The sequence below is a fragment of the Diceros bicornis genome, chromosome 14, assembly GCF_020826845.1.
Source record: "Diceros bicornis minor isolate mBicDic1 chromosome 14, mDicBic1.mat.cur, whole genome shotgun sequence".
Classification (NCBI taxonomy): Eukaryota; Metazoa; Chordata; class Mammalia; order Perissodactyla; family Rhinocerotidae; genus Diceros; species Diceros bicornis.
In genome coordinates, this window is record NC_080753.1 from 69,299,279 (window position 1) to 69,319,660 (window position 20,382).

The following is a 20,382-nucleotide window of genomic DNA, read 5'->3' on the forward strand; positions in this document are numbered from 1 at the left end:
GAACTGAGCTAAACTTGGTATGTGTCCAACTCCTAGAAATAACTTCATGCCCCATCTCCCTTACTTCCAGCTAGTAAGGATCACATAATTCCTAACAAAGTTTTGACACAGATTCCCTATTCGGGCATTCAGAACATACAGCACGTTGGTGTAAGCAAGCACATTCTCATTCAAAGTTGCAAGTTACTAGGTAGGAACAAGTTTGTATAGGTATTTCAAAGATGCCCAGAACTGAGCTAAACTTGGTATGTGTCCAACTCCTAGAAATAACTTCATGCAACATCTCCCTTACTTCCAGCTAGTAAGGATCACATAATTCCTAACAAAGTTTTGACACAGATTGCCAATTCGGGCATTCAGATCATATAGCACGTTGCTGTAAGCAAGAACATTCTCATTCAAAGTTGCAAGTTACTATGTAGGAACAAGTTTGTATAGGTATTTCAAAGATGGCCAGAACTGAGCTAAACTTGGTATGTGTCCAACTCCTAGAAATAACTTCATGCCCCATCTCCCTTACTTCCAGCTAGTAAGGATCACATAATTCCTAACAAAGTTTTGACACAGATTCCCAATTCGGGCATTCAGAACATATAGCACGTTGCTGCAAGCAAGCAGATTCTCATTCAAAGATGCAAGTTACTAGGAAGGAACAAGTTTGTATAGGTATTTCAAAGATGCCCAGAACTGAGCTAAACTTGGTATGTGTCCAACTCCTAGAAATAACTTCATGCCCCATCTCCCTTACTTCCAGCTAGTAAGGATCACATAATTCCTAACAATGTTTTGACACAGATTCCCTATTCGGGCATTCAGAACATATAGCACGTTGCTGTAAGCAAGCACATTCTCATTCAAAGTTGCAAGTTACTATGTAGGAACAAGTTTGTATAGGTATTTCAAAGATGCCCAGAACTGAGCTAAACTTGGTATGTGTCCAACTCCCAGAAATAACTTCATGCCCCATCTCCCTTACTTCCAGCTAGTAAGGATCACATAATTCCTAACAAAGTTTTGACACAGATTCCCAATTCGGGCATTCAGAACATATAGCACGTTGCTGTAAGCAAGCACATTCTCATTCAAAGTTGTAAGTTACTATGTAGGAACAAGTTTGTATAGGTATTTCAAAGATGCCCAGAACTGAGCTAAACTTGGTATGTGTCCAACTCCTAGAAATAACTTCATGCCCCATCTCCCTTACTTCCAGCTAGTAAGGATCACATAATTCCTAACAAAGTTTTGACACAGATTCCCAATTCGGGCATTCAGAACATATAGCACGTTGCTGTAAGCAAGCACATTCTCATTCAAAGATGCAAGTTACTATGTAGCAACAAGTTTGTATAGGTATTTCAAAGATGCCCAGAACTGAGCTAAACTTGGTATGTGTCCAACTCCTAGAAATAACTTCATGCCCCATCTCCCTTACTTCCAGCTAGTAAGGATCACATAATTCCTAACAAAGTTTTGACACAGATTCCCTATTCGGGCATTCAGAACATATAGCACGTTGCTGTAAGCAAGCACATTCTCATTCAAAGTTGCAAGTTACTATGTAGGAACAAGTTTGTATAGGTATTTCAAAAATGCCCAGAACTGAGCTAAACTTGGTATGTGTCCAACTCCTAGAAATAACTTCATGCCCCATCTCCCTTACTTCCAGCTAGTAAGGATCACATAATTCCTAACAAAGTTTTGACACAGATTCCCTATTCGGGCATTCAGAACATACAGCACGTTGCTGTAAGCAAGCAGATTCTCATTCAAAGATGCAAGTTACTAGGTAGGAACAAGTTTGTATAGGAATTTCAAAGATGCCCAGAACTGAGCTAAACTTGGTATGTGTTCCACTCCTAGAAATAACATCATGCCCCATCTCCCTTACTTCCAGCTAGTAAGGATCACATAATTCCTAACAAAGTTTTGACACAGATTCCCTATTCGGGCATTCAGAACATATAGCACGTTGCTGCAAGCAAGCACATTCTCATTCAAAGATGCAAGTTACTATGTAGGAACAAGTTTGTATAGGTATTTCAAAGATGCCCAGAACTGAGCTAAACTTGGTATGTGTCCAACTCCTAGAAATAACTTCATGCCCCATCTCCCTTACTTCCAGCTAGTAAGGATCACATAATTCCTAACAAAGTTTTGACACAGATTCCCTATTCGGGCATTCAGAACATACAGCACGTTGGTGTAAGCAAGCACATTCTCATTCAAAGTTGCAAGTTACTAGGTAGGAACAAGTTTGTATAGGTATTTCAAAGATGCCCAGAACTGAGCTAAACTTGGTATGTGTCCAACTCCTAGAAATAACTTCATGCAACATCTCCCTTACTTCCAGCTAGTAAGGATCACATAATTCCTAACAAAGTTTTGACACAGATTGCCAATTCGGGCATTCAGATCATATAGCACGTTGCTGTAAGCAAGAACATTCTCATTCAAAGTTGCAAGTTACTATGTAGGAACAAGTTTGTATAGGTATTTCAAAGATGCCCAGAACTGAGCTAAACTTGGTATGTGTCCAACTCCTAGAAATAACTTCATGCCCCATCTCCCTTACTTCCAGCTAGTAAGGATCACATAATTCCTAACAATGTTTTGACACAGATTCCCTATTCGGGCATTCAGAACATATAGCACGTTGCTGTAAGCAAGCACATTCTCATTCAAAGTTGCAAGTTACTATGTAGGAACAAGTTTGTATAGGTATTTCAAAGATGCCCAGAACTGAGCTAAACTTGGTATGTGTCCAACTCCCAGAAATAACTTCATGCCCCATCTCCCTTACTTCCAGCTAGTAAGGATCACATAATTCCTAACAATGTTTTGACACAGATTCCCTATTCGGGCATTCAGAACATATAGCACGTTGCTGTAAGCAAGCACATTCTCATTCAAAGTTGCAAGTTACTATGTAGGAACAAGTTTGTATAGGTATTTCAAAAATGCCCAGAACTGAGCTAAACTTGGTATGTGTCCAACTCCTAGAAATAACTTCATGCCCCATCTCCCTTACTTCCAGCTAGTAAGGATCACATAATTCCTAACAAAGTTTTGACACAGATTGCCAATTCGGGCATTCAGAACATATAGCACGTTGCTGTAAGCAAGCACATTCTCATTCAAAGTTGCAAGTTACTATGTAGGAACAAGTTTGTATAGGTATTTCAAAGATGCCCAGAACTGAGCTAAACTTGGTATGTGTCCAACTCCTAGAAATAACTTCATGCAACATCTCCCTTACTTCCAGCTAGTAAGGATCACATAATTCCTAACAAAGTTTTGACACAGATTCCCTATTCGGGCATTCAGAACATATAGCACGTTGGTATAAGCCAGCAGATTCTCATTCAAAGATGCAAGTTACTAGGTAGGAACAAGTTTGTATAGGTATTTCAAAGATGCCCAGAACTGAGCTAAACTTGGTATGTGTCCAACTCCTAGAAATAACTTCATGCCCCATCTCCCTTACTTCCAGCTAGTAAGGATCACATAATTCCTAACAAAGTTTTCACACAGATTCCCAATTCGGGCATTCAGAACATATAGCACGTTGCTGTAAGCAAGCACATTCTCATTCAAAGATGCAAGTTACTATGTAGCAACAAGTTTGTATAGGTATTTCAAAGATGCCCAGAACTGAGCTAAACTTGGTATGTGTCCAACTCCTAGAAATAACTTCATGCCCCATCTCCCTTACTTCCAGCTAGTAAGGATCACATAATTCCTAACAATGTTTTGACACAGATTCCCTATTCGGGCATTCAGAACATATAGCACGTTGCTGTAAGCAAGCACATTCTCATTCAAAGTTGCAAGTTACTATGTAGGAACAAGTTTGTATAGGTATTTCAAAAATGCCCAGAACTGAGCTAAACTTGGTATGTGTCCAACTCCTAGAAATAACTTCATGCCCCATCTCCCTTACTTCCAGCTAGTAAGGATCACATAATTCCTAACAATGTTTTGACACAGATTCCCTATTCGGGCATTCAGAACATATAGCACGTTGCTATAAGCCAGCAGATTCTCATTCAAAGATGCAAGTTACTAGGTAGGAACAAGTTTGTATAGGTATTTCAAAGATGCCCAGAACTGAGCTAAACTTGGTATGTGTCCAACTCCTAGAAATAACTTCATGCCCCATCTCCCTTACTTCCAGCTAGTAAGGATCACATAATTCCTAACAAAGTTTTGACACAGATTCCCAATTCGGGCATTCAGAACATATAGCACGTTGCTGTAAGCAAGCACATTCTCATTCAAAGATGCAAGTTACTATGTAGCAACAAGTTTGTATAGGTATTTCAAAGATGCCCAGAACTGAGCTAAACTTGGTATGTGTCCAACTCCTAGAAATAACTTCATGCCCCATCTCCCTTACTTCCAGCTAGTAAGGATCACATAATTCCTAACAATGTTTTGACACAGATTCCCTATTCGGGCATTCAGAACATATAGCACGTTGCTGTAAGCAAGCACATTCTCATTCAAAGTTGCAAGTTACTATGTAGGAACAAGTTTGTATAGGTATTTCAAAAATGCCCAGAACTGAGCTAAACTTGGTATGTGTCCAACTCCTAGAAATAACTTCATGCCCCATCTCCCTTACTTCCAGCTAGTAAGGATCACATAATTCCTAACAAAGTTTTGACACAGATTGCCAATTCGGGCATTCAGAACATATAGCACGTTGCTGTAAGCAAGCACATTCTCATTCAAAGTTGCAAGTTACTATGTAGGAACAAGTTTGTATAGGTATTTCAAAGATGCCCAGAACTGAGCTAAACTTGGTATGTGTCCAATTCCTAGAAATAACTTCATGCAACATCTCCCTTACTTCCAGCTAGTAAGGATCACATAATTCCTAACAAAATTTTGACACAGATTCCCTATTCGGGCATTCAGAACATATAGCACGTTGCTATAAGCCAGCAGATTCTCATTCAAAGATGCAAGTTACTAGGTAGGAACAAGTTTGTATAGGTATTTCAAAGATGCCCAGAACTGAGCTAAACTTGGTATGTGTCCAACTCCTAGAAATAACTTCATGCCCCATCTCCCTTACTTCCAGCTAGTAAGGATCACATAATTCCTAACAAAGTTTTGACACAGATTCCCTATTCGGGCTTTCAGAACATATAGCACGTTGCTGCAAGCAAGCACATTCTCATTCAAAGATGCAAGTTACTATGTAGGAACAAGTTTGTATAGGTATTTTAAGATGCCCAGAACTCAGCTAAACTTGGTATGTGTCCAACTCCCAGAAATAACTTCATGCCCCATCTCCCTTACTTCCAGCTAGTAAGGATCACATAATTCCTAACAAAGTTTTGACACAGATTCCCAATTCGGGCATTCAGAACATATAGCACGTTGCTGTAAGCAAGCACATTCTCATTCAAAGTTGCAAGTTACTATGTAGGAACAAGTTTGTATAGGTATTTCAAAGATGCCCAGAACTGAGCTAAACTTGGTATGTGTCCAACTCCTAGAAATAACTTCATGCCCCATCTCCCTTACTTCCAGCTAGTAAGGATCACATAATTCCTAACACAGTTTTGACACAGATTCCCTATTCGGGCATTCAGAACATATAGCACGTTGCTGTAAGCAAGCACATTCTCATTCAAAGTTGCAAGTTACTATGTAGGAACAAGTTTGTATAGGTATTTCAAAAATGCCCAGAACTGAGCTAAACTTGGTATGTGTCCAACTCCTAGAAATAACTTCATGCCCCATCTCCCTTACTTCCAGCTAGTAAGGATCACATAATTCCTAACAAAGTTTTGACACAGATAGCCAATTCGGGCATTCAGAACATATAGCACGTTGCTGTAAGCAAGCACATTCTCATTCAAAGTTGCAAGTTACTATGTAGGAACAAGTTTGTATAGGTATTTCAAAGATGCCCAGAACTGAGCTAAACTTGGTATGTGTCCAACTCCTAGAAATAACTTCATGCAACATCTCCCTTACTTCCAGCTAGTAAGGATCACATAATTCCTAACAAAGTTTTGACACAGATTCCCTATTCGGGCATTCAGAACATATAGCACGTTGCTATAAGCCAGCAGATTCTCATTCAAAGATGCAAGTTACTAGGTAGGAACAAGTTTGTATAGGTATTTCAAAGATGCCCAGAACTGAGCTAAACTTGGTATGTGTCCAACTCCTAGAAATAACTTCATGCCCCATCTCCCTTACTTCCAGCTAGTAAGGATCACATAATTCCTAACAAAGTTTTGACACAGATTCCCAATTCGGGCATTCAGAACATATAGCACGTTGCTGTAAGCAAGCACATTCTCATTCAAAGATGCAAGTTACTATGTAGCAACAAGTTTGTATAGGTATTTCAAAGATGCCCAGAACTGAGCTAAACTTGGTATGTGTCCAACTCCTAGAAATAACTTCATGCCCCATCTCCCTTACTTCCAGCTAGTAAGGATCACATAATTCCTAACAATGTTTTGACACAGATTCCCTATTCGGGCATTCAGAACATATAGCACGTTGCTGTAAGCAAGCACATTCTCATTCAAAGTTGCAAGTTACTATGTAGGAACAAGTTTGTATAGGTATTTCAAAAATGCCCAGAACTGAGCTAAACTTGGTATGTGTCCAACTCCTAGAAATAACTTCATGCCCCATCTCCCTTACTTCCAGCTAGTAAGGATCACATAATTCCTAACAATGTTTTGACACAGATTCCCTATTCGGGCATTCAGAACATATAGCACGTTGCTATAAGCCAGCAGATTCTCATTCAAAGATGCAAGTTACTAGGTAGGAACAAGTTTGTATAGGTATTTCAAAGATGCCCAGAACTGAGCTAAACTTGGTATGTGTCCAACTCCTAGAAATAACTTCATGCCCCATCTCCCTTACTTCCAGCTAGTAAGGATCACATAATTCCTAACAAAGTTTTGACACAGATTCCCAATTCGGGCATTCAGAACATATAGCACGTTGCTGTAAGCAAGCACATTCTCATTCAAAGTTGCAAGTTACTAAGTAGCAACAAGTTTGTATAGGTATTTCAAAGATGCCCAGAACTGAGCTAAACTTGGTATGTGTCCAACTCCTAGAAATAACTTCATGCCCCATCTCCCTTACTTCCAGCTAGTAAGGATCACATAATTCCTAACAATGTTTTGACACAGATTCCCTATTCGGGCATTCAGAACATATAGCACGTTGCTGTAAGCAAGCACATTCTCATTCAAAGTTGCAAGTTACTATGTAGGAACAAGTTTGTATAGGTATTTCAAAGATGCCCAGAACTGAGCTAAACTTGGTATGTGTCCAACTCCTAGAAATAACTTCATGCCCCATCTCCCTTACTTCCAGCTAGTAAGGATCACATAATTCCTAACAAAGTTTTGACACAGATTCCCTATTCGGGCATTCAGAACATACAGCACGTTGGTGTAAGCAAGCACATTCTCATTCAAAGTTGCAAGTTACTAGGTAGGAACAAGTTTGTATAGGTATTTCAAAGATGCCCAGAACTGAGCTAAACTTGGTATGTGTCCAACTCCTAGAAATAACTTCATGCAACATCTCCCTTACTTCCAGCTAGTAAGGATCACATAATTCCTAACAAAGTTTTGACACAGATTGCCAATTCGGGCATTCAGATCATATAGCACGTTGCTGTAAGCAAGAACATTCTCATTCAAAGTTGCAAGTTACTATGTAGGAACAAGTTTGTATAGGTATTTCAAAGATGGCCAGAACTGAGCTAAACTTGGTATGTGTCCAACTCCTAGAAATAACTTCATGCCCCATCTCCCTTACTTCCAGCTAGTAAGGATCACATAATTCCTAACAAAGTTTTGACACAGATTCCCAATTCGGGCATTCAGAACATATAGCACGTTGCTGCAAGCAAGCAGATTCTCATTCAAAGATGCAAGTTACTAGGAAGGAACAAGTTTGTATAGGTATTTCAAAGATGCCCAGAACTGAGCTAAACTTGGTATGTGTCCAACTCCTAGAAATAACTTCATGCCCCATCTCCCTTACTTCCAGCTAGTAAGGATCACATAATTCCTAACAATGTTTTGACACAGATTCCCTATTCGGGCATTCAGAACATATAGCACGTTGCTGTAAGCAAGCACATTCTCATTCAAAGTTGCAAGTTACTATGTAGGAACAAGTTTGTATAGGTATTTCAAAGATGCCCAGAACTGAGCTAAACTTGGTATGTGTCCAACTCCCAGAAATAACTTCATGCCCCATCTCCCTTACTTCCAGCTAGTAAGGATCACATAATTCCTAACAAAGTTTTGACACAGATTCCCAATTCGGGCATTCAGAACATATAGCACGTTGCTGTAAGCAAGCACATTCTCATTCAAAGTTGTAAGTTACTATGTAGGAACAAGTTTGTATAGGTATTTCAAAGATGCCCAGAACTGAGCTAAACTTGGTATGTGTCCAACTCCTAGAAATAACTTCATGCCCCATCTCCCTTACTTCCAGCTAGTAAGGATCACATAATTCCTAACAAAGTTTTGACACAGATTCCCAATTCGGGCATTCAGAACATATAGCACGTTGCTGTAAGCAAGCACATTCTCATTCAAAGATGCAAGTTACTATGTAGCAACAAGTTTGTATAGGTATTTCAAAGATGCCCAGAACTGAGCTAAACTTGGTATGTGTCCAACTCCTAGAAATAACTTCATGCCCCATCTCCCTTACTTCCAGCTAGTAAGGATCACATAATTCCTAACAATGTTTTGACACAGATTCCCTATTCGGGCATTCAGAACATATAGCACGTTGCTGTAAGCAAGCACATTCTCATTCAAAGTTGCAAGTTACTATGTAGGAACAAGTTTGTATAGGTATTTCAAAAATGCCCAGAACTGAGCTAAACTTGGTATGTGTCCAACTCCTAGAAATAACTTCATGCCCCATCTCCCTTACTTCCAGCTAGTAAGGATCACATAATTCCTAACAAAGTTTTGACACAGATTCCCTATTCGGGCATTCAGAACATACAGCACGTTGCTGTAAGCAAGCAGATTCTCATTCAAAGATGCAAGTTACTAGGTAGGAACAAGTTTGTATAGGAATTTCAAAGATGCCCAGAACTGAGCTAAACTTGGTATGTGTTCCACTCCTAGAAATAACATCATGCCCCATCTCCCTTACTTCCAGCTAGTAAGGATCACATAATTCCTAACAAAGTTTTGACACAGATTCCCTATTCGGGCATTCAGAACATATAGCACGTTGCTGCAAGCAAGCACATTCTCATTCAAAGATGCAAGTTACTATGTAGGAACAAGTTTGTATAGGTATTTCAAAGATGCCCAGAACTGAGCTAAACTTGGTATGTGTCCAACTCCTAGAAATAACTTCATGCCCCATCTCCCTTACTTCCAGCTAGTAAGGATCACATAATTCCTAACAAAGTTTTGACACAGATTCCCTATTCGGGCATTCAGAACATACAGCACGTTGGTGTAAGCAAGCACATTCTCATTCAAAGTTGCAAGTTACTAGGTAGGAACAAGTTTGTATAGGTATTTCAAAGATGCCCAGAACTGAGCTAAACTTGGTATGTGTCCAACTCCTAGAAATAACTTCATGCAACATCTCCCTTACTTCCAGCTAGTAAGGATCACATAATTCCTAACAAAGTTTTGACACAGATTGCCAATTCGGGCATTCAGATCATATAGCACGTTGCTGTAAGCAAGAACATTCTCATTCAAAGTTGCAAGTTACTATGTAGGAACAAGTTTGTATAGGTATTTCAAAGATGCCCAGAACTGAGCTAAACTTGGTATGTGTCCAACTCCTAGAAATAACTTCATGCCCCATCTCCCTTACTTCCAGCTAGTAAGGATCACATAATTCCTAACAAAGTTTTGACACAGATTCCCTATTCGGGCATTCAGAACATATAGCACGTTGCTGTAAGCAAGCACATTCTCATTCAAAGTTGCAAGTTACTATGTAGGAACAAGTTTGTATAGGTATTTCAAAGATGCCCAGAACTGAGCTAAACTTGGTATGTGTCCAACTCCCAGAAATAACTTCATGCCCCATCTCCCTTACTTCCAGCTAGTAAGGATCACATAATTCCTAACAATGTTTTGACACAGATTCCCAATTCGGGCATTCAGAACATATAGCACGTTGCTGTAAGCAAGCACATTCTCATTCAAAGTTGCAAGTTACTATGTAGGAACAAGTTTGTATAGGTATTTCAAAGATGCCCAGAACTGAGCTAAACTTGGTATGTGTCCAACTCCTAGAAATAACTTCATGCCCCATCTCCCTTACTTCCAGCTAGTAAGGATCACATAATTCCTAACAAAGTTTTGACACAGATTCCCTATTCGGGCATTCAGAACATATAGCACGTTGCTATAAGCCAGCAGATTCTCATTCAAAGATGCAAGTTACTAGGTAGGAACAAGTTTGTATAGGTATTTCAAAGATGCCCAGAACTGAGCTAAACTTGGTATGTGTCCAACTCCTAGAAATAACTTCATGCCCCATCTCCCTTACTTCCAGCTAGTAAGGATCACATAATTCCTAACAAAGTTTTGACACAGATTCCCAATTCGGGCATTCAGAACATATAGCACGTTGCTGTAAGCAAGCACATTCTCATTCAAAGATGCAAGTTACTATGTAGCAACAAGTTTGTATAGGTATTTCAAAGATGCCCAGAACTGAGCTAAACTTGGTATGTGTCCAACTCCTAGAAATAACTTCATGCCCCATCTCCCTTACTTCCAGCTAGTAAGGATCACATAATTCCTAACAATGTTTTGACACAGATTCCCTATTCGGGCATTCAGAACATATAGCACGTTGCTGTAAGCAAGCACATTCTCATTCAAAGTTGCAAGTTACTATGTAGGAACAAGTTTGTATAGGTATTTCAAAAATGCCCAGAACTGAGCTAAACTTGGTATGTGTCCAACTCCTAGAAATAACTTCATGCCCCATCTCCCTTACTTCCAGCTAGTAAGGATCACATAATTCCTAACAATGTTTTGACACAGATTCCCTATTCGGGCATTCAGAACATATAGCACGTTGCTATAAGCCAGCAGATTCTCATTCAAAGATGCAAGTTACTAGGTAGGAACAAGTTTGTATAGGTATTTCAAAGATGCCCAGAACTGAGCTAAACTTGGTATGTGTCCAACTCCTAGAAATAACTTCATGCCCCATCTCCCTTACTTCCAGCTAGTAAGGATCACATAATTCCTAACAAAGTTTTGACACAGATTCCCAATTCGGGCATTCAGAACATATAGCACGTTGCTGTAAGCAAGCACATTCTCATTCAAAGATGCAAGTTACTATGTAGCAACAAGTTTGTATAGGTATTTCAAAGATGCCCAGAACTGAGCTAAACTTGGTATGTGTCCAACTCCTAGAAATAACTTCATGCCCCATCTCCCTTACTTCCAGCTAGTAAGGATCACATAATTCCTAACAATGTTTTGACACAGATTCCCTATTCGGGCATTCAGAACATATAGCACGTTGCTGTAAGCAAGCACATTCTCATTCAAAGTTGCAAGTTACTATGTAGGAACAAGTTTGTATAGGTATTTCAAAAATGCCCAGAACTGAGCTAAACTTGGTATGTGTCCAACTCCTAGAAATAACTTCATGCCCCATCTCCCTTACTTCCAGCTAGTAAGGATCACATAATTCCTAACAAAGTTTTGACACAGATTGCCAATTCGGGCATTCAGAACATATAGCACGTTGCTGTAAGCAAGCACATTCTCATTCAAAGTTGCAAGTTACTATGTAGGAACAAGTTTGTATAGGTATTTCAAAGATGCCCAGAACTGAGCTAAACTTGGTATGTGTCCAATTCCTAGAAATAACTTCATGCAACATCTCCCTTACTTCCAGCTAGTAAGGATCACATAATTCCTAACAAAGTTTTGACACAGATTCCCTATTCGGGCATTCAGAACATATAGCACGTTGCTATAAGCCAGCAGATTCTCATTCAAAGATGCAAGTTACTAGGTAGGAACAAGTTTGTATAGGTATTTCAAAGATGCCCAGAACTGAGCTAAACTTGGTATGTGTCCAACTCCTAGAAATAACTTCATGCCCCATCTCCCTTACTTCCAGCTAGTAAGGATCACATAATTCCTAACAAAGTTTTGACACAGATTCCCTATTCGGGCATTCAGAACATATAGCACGTTGCTGCAAGCAAGCACATTCTCATTCAAAGATGCAAGTTACTATGTAGGAACAAGTTTGTATAGGTATTTTAAGATGCCCAGAACTGAGCTAAACTTGGTATGTGTCCAACTCCCAGAAATAACTTCATGCCCCATCTCCCTTACTTCCAGCTAGTAAGGATCACATAATTCCTAACAAAGTTTTGACACAGATTCCCAATTCGGGCATTCAGAACATATAGCACGTTGCTGTAAGCAAGCACATTCTCATTCAAAGTTGCAAGTTACTATGTAGGAACAAGTTTGTATAGGTATTTCAAAGATGCCCAGAACTGAGCTAAACTTGGTATGTGTCCAACTCCTAGAAATAACTTCATGCCCCATCTCCCTTACTTCCAGCTAGTAAGGATCACATAATTCCTAACAAAGTTTTGACACAGATTCCCTATTCGGGCATTCAGAACATATAGCACGTTGCTGTAAGCAAGCACATTCTCATTCAAAGTTGCAAGTTACTATGTAGGAACAAGTTTGTATAGGTATTTCAAAAATGCCCAGAACTGAGCTAAACTTGGTATGTGTCCAACTCCTAGAAATAACTTCATGCCCCATCTCCCTTACTTCCAGCTAGTAAGGATCACATAATTCCTAACAAAGTTTTGACACAGATAGCCAATTCGGGCATTCAGAACATATAGCACGTTGCTGTAAGCAAGCACATTCTCATTCAAAGTTGCAAGTTACTATGTAGGAACAAGTTTGTATAGGTATTTCAAAGATGCCCAGAACTGAGCTAAACTTGGTATGTGTCCAACTCCTAGAAATAACTTCATGCAACATCTCCCTTACTTCCAGCTAGTAAGGATCACATAATTCCTAACAAAGTTTTGACACAGATTCCCTATTCGGGCATTCAGAACATATAGCACGTTGCTATAAGCCAGCAGATTCTCATTCAAAGATGCAAGTTACTAGGTAGGAACAAGTTTGTATAGGTATTTCAAAGATGCCCAGAACTGAGCTAAACTTGGTATGTGTCCAACTCCTAGAAATAACTTCATGCCCCATCTCCCTTACTTCCAGCTAGTAAGGATCACATAATTCCTAACAAAGTTTTGACACAGATTCCCAATTCGGGCATTCAGAACATATAGCACGTTGCTGTAAGCAAGCACATTCTCATTCAAAGATGCAAGTTACTATGTAGCAACAAGTTTGTATAGGTATTTCAAAGATGCCCAGAACTGAGCTAAACTTGGTATGTGTCCAACTCCTAGAAATAACTTCATGCCCCATCTCCCTTACTTCCAGCTAGTAAGGATCACATAATTCCTAACAATGTTTTGACACAGATTCCCTATTCGGGCATTCAGAACATATAGCACGTTGCTGTAAGCAAGCACATTCTCATTCAAAGTTGCAAGTTACTATGTAGGAGCAAGTTTGTATAGGTATTTCAAAAATGCCCAGAACTGAGCTAAACTTGGTATGTGTCCAACTCCTAGAAATAACTTCATGCCCCATCTCCCTTACTTCCAGCTAGTAAGGATCACATAATTCCTAACAATGTTTTGACACAGATTCCCTATTCGGGCATTCAGAACATATAGCACGTTGCTATAAGCCAGCAGATTCTCATTCAAAGATGCAAGTTACTAGGTAGGAACAAGTTTGTATAGGTATTTCAAAGATGCCCAGAACTGAGCTAAACTTGGTATGTGTCCAACTCCTAGAAATAACTTCATGCCCCATCTCCCTTACTTCCAGCTAGTAAGGATCACATAATTCCTAACAAAGTTTTGACACAGATTCCCAATTCGGGCATTCAGAACATATAGCACGTTGCTGTAAGCAAGCACATTCTCATTCAAAGTTGCAAGTTACTATGTAGCAACAAGTTTGTATAGGTATTTCAAAGATGCCCAGAACTGAGCTAAACTTGGTATGTGTCCAACTCCTAGAAATAACTTCATGCCCCATCTCCCTTACTTCCAGCTAGTAAGGATCACATAATTCCTAACAATGTTTTGACACAGATTCCCTATTCGGGCATTCAGAACATATAGCACGTTGCTGTAAGCAAGCACATTCTCATTCAAAGTTGCAAGTTACTATGTAGGAACAAGTTTGTATAGGTATTTCAAAAATGCCCAGAACTGAGCTAAACTTGGTATGTGTCCAACTCCTAGAAATAACTTCATGCCCCATCTCCCTTACTTCCAGCTAGTAAGGATCACATAATTCCTAACAAAGTTTTGACACAGATTGCCAATTCGGGCATTCAGAACATATAGCACGTTGCTGTAAGCAAGCACATTCTCATTCAAAGTTGCAAGTTACTATGTAGGAACAAGTTTGTATAGGTATTTCAAAGATGCCCAGAACTGAGCTAAACTTGGTATGTGTCCAATTCCTAGAAATAACTTCATGCAACATCTCCCTTACTTCCAGCTAGTAAGGATCACATAATTCCTAACAAAGTTTTGACACAGATTCCCTATTCGGGCATTCAGAACATATAGCACGTTGCTATAAGCCAGCAGATTCTCATTCAAAGATGCAAGTTACTAGGTAGGAACAAGTTTGTATAGGTATTTCAAAGATGCCCAGAACTGAGCTAAACTTGGTATGTGTCCAACTCCTAGAAATAACTTCATGCCCCATCTCCCTTACTTCCAGCTAGTAAGGATCACATAATTCCTAACAAAGTTTTGACACAGATTCCCTATTCGGGCTTTCAGAACATATAGCACGTTGCTGCAAGCAAGCACATTCTCATTCAAAGATGCAAGTTACTATGTAGGAACAAGTTTGTATAGGTATTTTAAGATGCCCAGAACTGAGCTAAACTTGGTATGTGTCCAACTCCCAGAAATAACTTCATGCCCCATCTCCCTTACTTCCAGCTAGTAAGGATCACATAATTCCTAACAAAGTTTTGACACAGATTCCCAATTCGGGCATTCAGAACATATAGCACGTTGCTGTAAGCAAGCACATTCTCATTCAAAGTTGCAAGTTACTATGTAGGAACAAGTTTGTATAGGTATTTCAAAGATGCCCAGAACTGAGCTAAACTTGGTATGTGTCCAACTCCTAGAAATAACTTCATGCCCCATCTCCCTTACTTCCAGCTAGTAAGGATCACATAATTCCTAACAAAGTTTTGACACAGATTCCGAATTCGGGCATTCAGAACATATAGCACGTTGCTGTAAGCAAGCACATTCTCATTCAAAGTTGCAAGTTACTATGTAGGAACAAGTTTGTATAGGTATTTCAAAGATGCCCAGAACTGAGCTAAACTTGGTATGTGTCCAACTCCTAGAAATAACTTCATGCCCCATCTCCCTTACTTCCAGCTAGTAAGGATCACATAATTCCTAACAAAGTTTTGACACAGATTGCCAATTCGGGCGCTCAGAACATATAGCACGTTGCTGTAAGCAAGCAGATTCTCATTCAAAGATGCAAGTTACTATGTAGGAACAAGTTTGTATAGGTATTTCAAAGATGCCCAGAACTGAGCTAAACTTGGTATGTGTCCAACTCCTAGAAATAACTTCATGCCCCATCTCCCTTACATCCAGCTAGTAAGGATCACATAATTCCTAACAAAGTTTTGACACAGATTCCCAATTCGGGCTCAGAACATATAGCACGTTGCTGTAAGCAAGCAGATTCTCATTCAAAGATGCAAGTTACTAGGTAGGAACAAGTTTGTATAGGTATTTCAAAGATGCCCAGAACTGAGCTAAACTTGGTATGTGTCCAACTCCAAGAAATAACTTCATGCCCCATCTCCCTTACTTCCAGCTAGTAAGGATCACATAATTCCTAACAAAGTTTTGACACAGATTCCCAATTCGGGCATTCAGAACATATAGCACGTTGCTGCAAGCAAGCACATTCTCATTCAAAGATGCAAGTTACTATGTAGGAACAAGTTTGTATAGGTATTTCAAAAATGCCCAGAACTGAGCTAAACTTGGTATGTGTCCAACTCCTAGAAATAACTTCATGCCCCATCTCCCTTACTTCCAGCTAGTAAGGATCACATAATTCCTAACAAAGTTTTGACACAGATTGCCAATTCGGGCGCACAGAACATATAGCACGTTGCTGTAAGCAAGCACATTCTCATTCAAAGATGCAAGTTACTATGTAGGAACAAGTTTGTATAGGTATTTCAAAGATGCCCAGAACTGAGCTAAACTTGGTATGTGTCCAACTCCTAGAAATAACTTCATGCCCCATCTCCCTTACTTCCAGCTAGTAAGGATCACATAATTCCTAACAAAGTTTTGACACAGATTCCCAATTCGGGCATTCAGAACATATAGCACGTTGCTGCAAGCAAGCACATTCTCATTCAAAGATGCAAGTTACTATGTAGGAACAAGTTTGTATAGGTATTTCAAAGATGCCCAGAACTGAGCTAAACTTGGTATGTGTCCAACTCCTAGAAATAACTTCATGCCCCATCTCCCTTACTTCCAGCTAGTAAGGATCACATAATTCCTAACAAAGTTTTGACACAGATTCCCAATTCGGGCATTCAGAACATATAGCACGTTGCTGCAAGCAAGCACATTCTCATTCAAAGATGCAAGTTACTATGTAGGAACAAGTTTGTATAGGTATTTCAAAGATGCCCAGAACTGAGCTAAACTTGGTATGTGTCCAACTCCTAGAAATAACTTCATGCCCCATCTCCCTTACTTCCAGCTAGTAAGGATCACATAATTCCTAACAGTTTTGGCACAGATTCCCAATTCGGGCATTCAGAACATATAGCACTTTGCTGTAAGCAAGCACATTCTCATTCAAAGTTGCAAGTTACTATGTAGGAACAAGTTTGTATAGGTATTTCAAAGATGCCCACAACTGAGCTAAACTTGGTATGTGTCCAACTCCTAGAAATAACTTCATGCCCCATCTCCCTTACTTCCAGCTAGTAAGGATCACATAATTCCTAACAAAGTTTTGACACAGATTCCCAATTCGGGCATTCAGAACATATAGCACGTTGCTGTAAGCAAGCACATTCTCATTCAAAGATGCAAGTTACTATGTAGGAACAAGTTTGTATAGGTATTTCAAAGATGCCCAGAACTGAGCTAAACTTGGTATGTGTCCAACTCCTAGAAATAACTTCATGCCCCATCTCCCTTACTTCCAGCTAGTAAGGATCACATAATTCCTAACAAAGTTTTGACACAGATTGCCAATTCGGGCATTCAGAACATATAGCACGTTGCTGTAAGCAAGTACATTCTCATTCAAAGTTGCAAGTTACTATGTAGGAACAAGTTTGTATAGGTATTTCAAAGATGCCCAGAACTGAGCTAAACTTGGTATGTGTCCAACTCCTAGAAATAACTTCATGCAACATCTCCCTTACTTCCAGCTAGTAAGGATCACATAATTCCTAACAAAATTTTGACACAGATTCCCTATTCGGGCATTCAGAACATATAGCACGTTGCTATAAGCCAGCAGATTCTCATTCAAAGATGCAAGTTACTAGGTAGGAACAAGTTTGTATAGGTATTTCAAAGATGCCCAGAACTGAGCTAAACTTGGTATGTGTCCAACTCCTAGAAATAACTTCATGCCCCATCTCCCTTACTTCCAGCTAGTAAGGATCACATAATTCCTAACAAAGTTTTGACACAGATTCCCAATTCGGGCATTCAGAACATATAGCACGTTGCTGTAAGCAAGCACATTCTCATTCAAAGTTGCAAGTTACTATGTAGGAACAAGTTTGTATAGGTATTTCAAAGATGCCCAGAACTGAGCTAAACTTGGTATGTGTCCAACTCCTAGAAATAACTTCATGCCCCATCTCCCTTACTTCCAGCTAGTAAGGATCACATAATTCCTAACAAAGTTTTGACACAGATTCCGAATTCGGGCATTCAGAACATATAGCACGTTGCTGTAAGCAAGCACATTCTCATTCAAAGTTGCAAGTTACTATGTAGGAACAAGTTTGTATAGGTATTTCAAAGATGCCCAGAACTGAGCTAAACTTGGTATGTGTCCAACTCCTAGAAATAACTTCATGCCCCATCTCCCTTACTTCCAGCTAGTAAGGATCACATAATTCCTAACAAAGTTTTGACACAGATTGCCAATTCGGGCGCTCAGAACATATAGCACGTTGCTGTAAGCAAGCAGATTCTCATTCAAAGATGCAAGTTACTATGTAGGAACAAGTTTGTATAGGTATTTCAAAGATGCCCAGAACTGAGCTAAACTTGGTATGTGTCCAACTCCTAGAAATAACTTCATGCCCCATCTCCCTTACTTCCAGCTAGTAAGGATCACATAATTCCTAACAGTTTTGGCACAGATTCCCAATTCGGGCATTCAGAACATATAGCACTTTGCTGTAAGCAAGCACATTCTCATTCAAAGTTGCAAGTTACTATGTAGGAACAAGTTTGTATAGGTATTTCAAAGATGCCCAGAACTGAGCTAAACTTGGTATGTGTCCAACTCCTAGAAATAACTTCATGCCCCATCTCCCTTACTTCCAGCTGGTAAGGATCACATAATTCCTAACAAAGTTTTGACACAGATTCCCAATTCGGGCATTCAGAACATATAGCACGTTGCTGTAAGCAAGCACATTCTCATTCAAAGATGCAAGTTACTGTGTAGGAACAAGTTTGTATAGGTATTTCAAAGATGCCCAGAACTGAGCTAAACTTGGTATGTGTCCAACTCCTAGAAATAACTTCATGCCCCATCTCCCTTACTTCCAGCTAGTAAGGATCACATAATTCCTAACAAAGTTTTGACACAGATTCCCTATTCGGGCATTCAGAACATACAGCACGTTGCTGTAAGCAAGCAGATTCTCATTCAAAGATGCAAGTTACTAGGTAGGAACAAGTTTGTATAGGAATTTCAAAGATGCCCAGAAGAGAGCTAAACTTGGTATGTGTCCCACTCCTAGAAATAACATCATGCCCCATCTCCCTTACTTCCAGCTAGTAAGGATCACATAATTCCTAACAAAGTTTTGACACAGATTCCCTATTCGGGCATTCAGAACATATAGCACGTTGCTGCAAGCAAGCAGATTCTCATTCAAAGATGCAAGTTACTAGGTAGGAACAAGTTTGTATAGGTATTTCAAAGATGCCCAGAACTGAGCTAAACGTTGTATGTGTCCAACTCCTAGAAATAACTTCATGCCCCATCTCCCTTACTTCCAGCAAGTAAGGATCACATAATTCCTAACAAAGTTTTGACACAGATTCCCTATTCGGGCATTCAGAACATATAGCACGTTGCTGCAAGCAAGCACATTCTCATTCAAAGATGCAAGTTACTAGGTAGGAACAAGTTTGTATAGGTATTTCAAAGATGCCCAGAACTGAGATAAACTTGGTATGTGTCCAACTCCTAGAAATAACTTCATGCCCCATCTCCCTTACTTCCAGCTAGTAAGGATCACATAATTCCTAACAAAGTTTTGACACAGATTCCCAATTCGGGCATTCAGAACATATAGCACTTTGCTGTAAGCAAGCACATTCTCATTCAAAGTTGCAAGTTACTATGTAGGAACAAGTTTGTATAGGTATTTCAAAGATGCCCAGAACTGAGCTAAACTTGGTATGTGTCCAACTCCTAGAAATAACTTCATGCCCCATCTCCCTTACTTCCAGCTAGTAAGGATCACATAATTCCTAACAAATTTTTGACACAGATTCCCAATTCGGGCATTCAGAACATATAGCACGTTGCTGTAAGCAAGCACATTCTCATTCAAAGTTGCAAGTTACTATGTAGGAACAAGTTTGTATAGGTATTTCAAAGATGCCCAGAACTGAGCTAAACCTGGTATGTGTCCAACTCCTAAAAATAACTTCATGCCCCATCTGCCTTCCTTCCAGCTAGTAAGGATCACATAATTCCTAACAAAGTTTTGACACAGATTCCCTATTCGGGCATTCAGAACATATAGCACGTTGCTGCAAGAAAGCATATTCTCATTCAAAGATGCAAGTTACTATGTAGGAACAAGTTTGTATAGGTATTTCAAAGATGCCCAGAACTGAGCTAAACTTGGTATGTGTCCAACTCCTAGAAATAACTTCATGCCCCATCTCCCTTACTTCCAGCTAGTAAGGATCACATAATTCCTAACAAA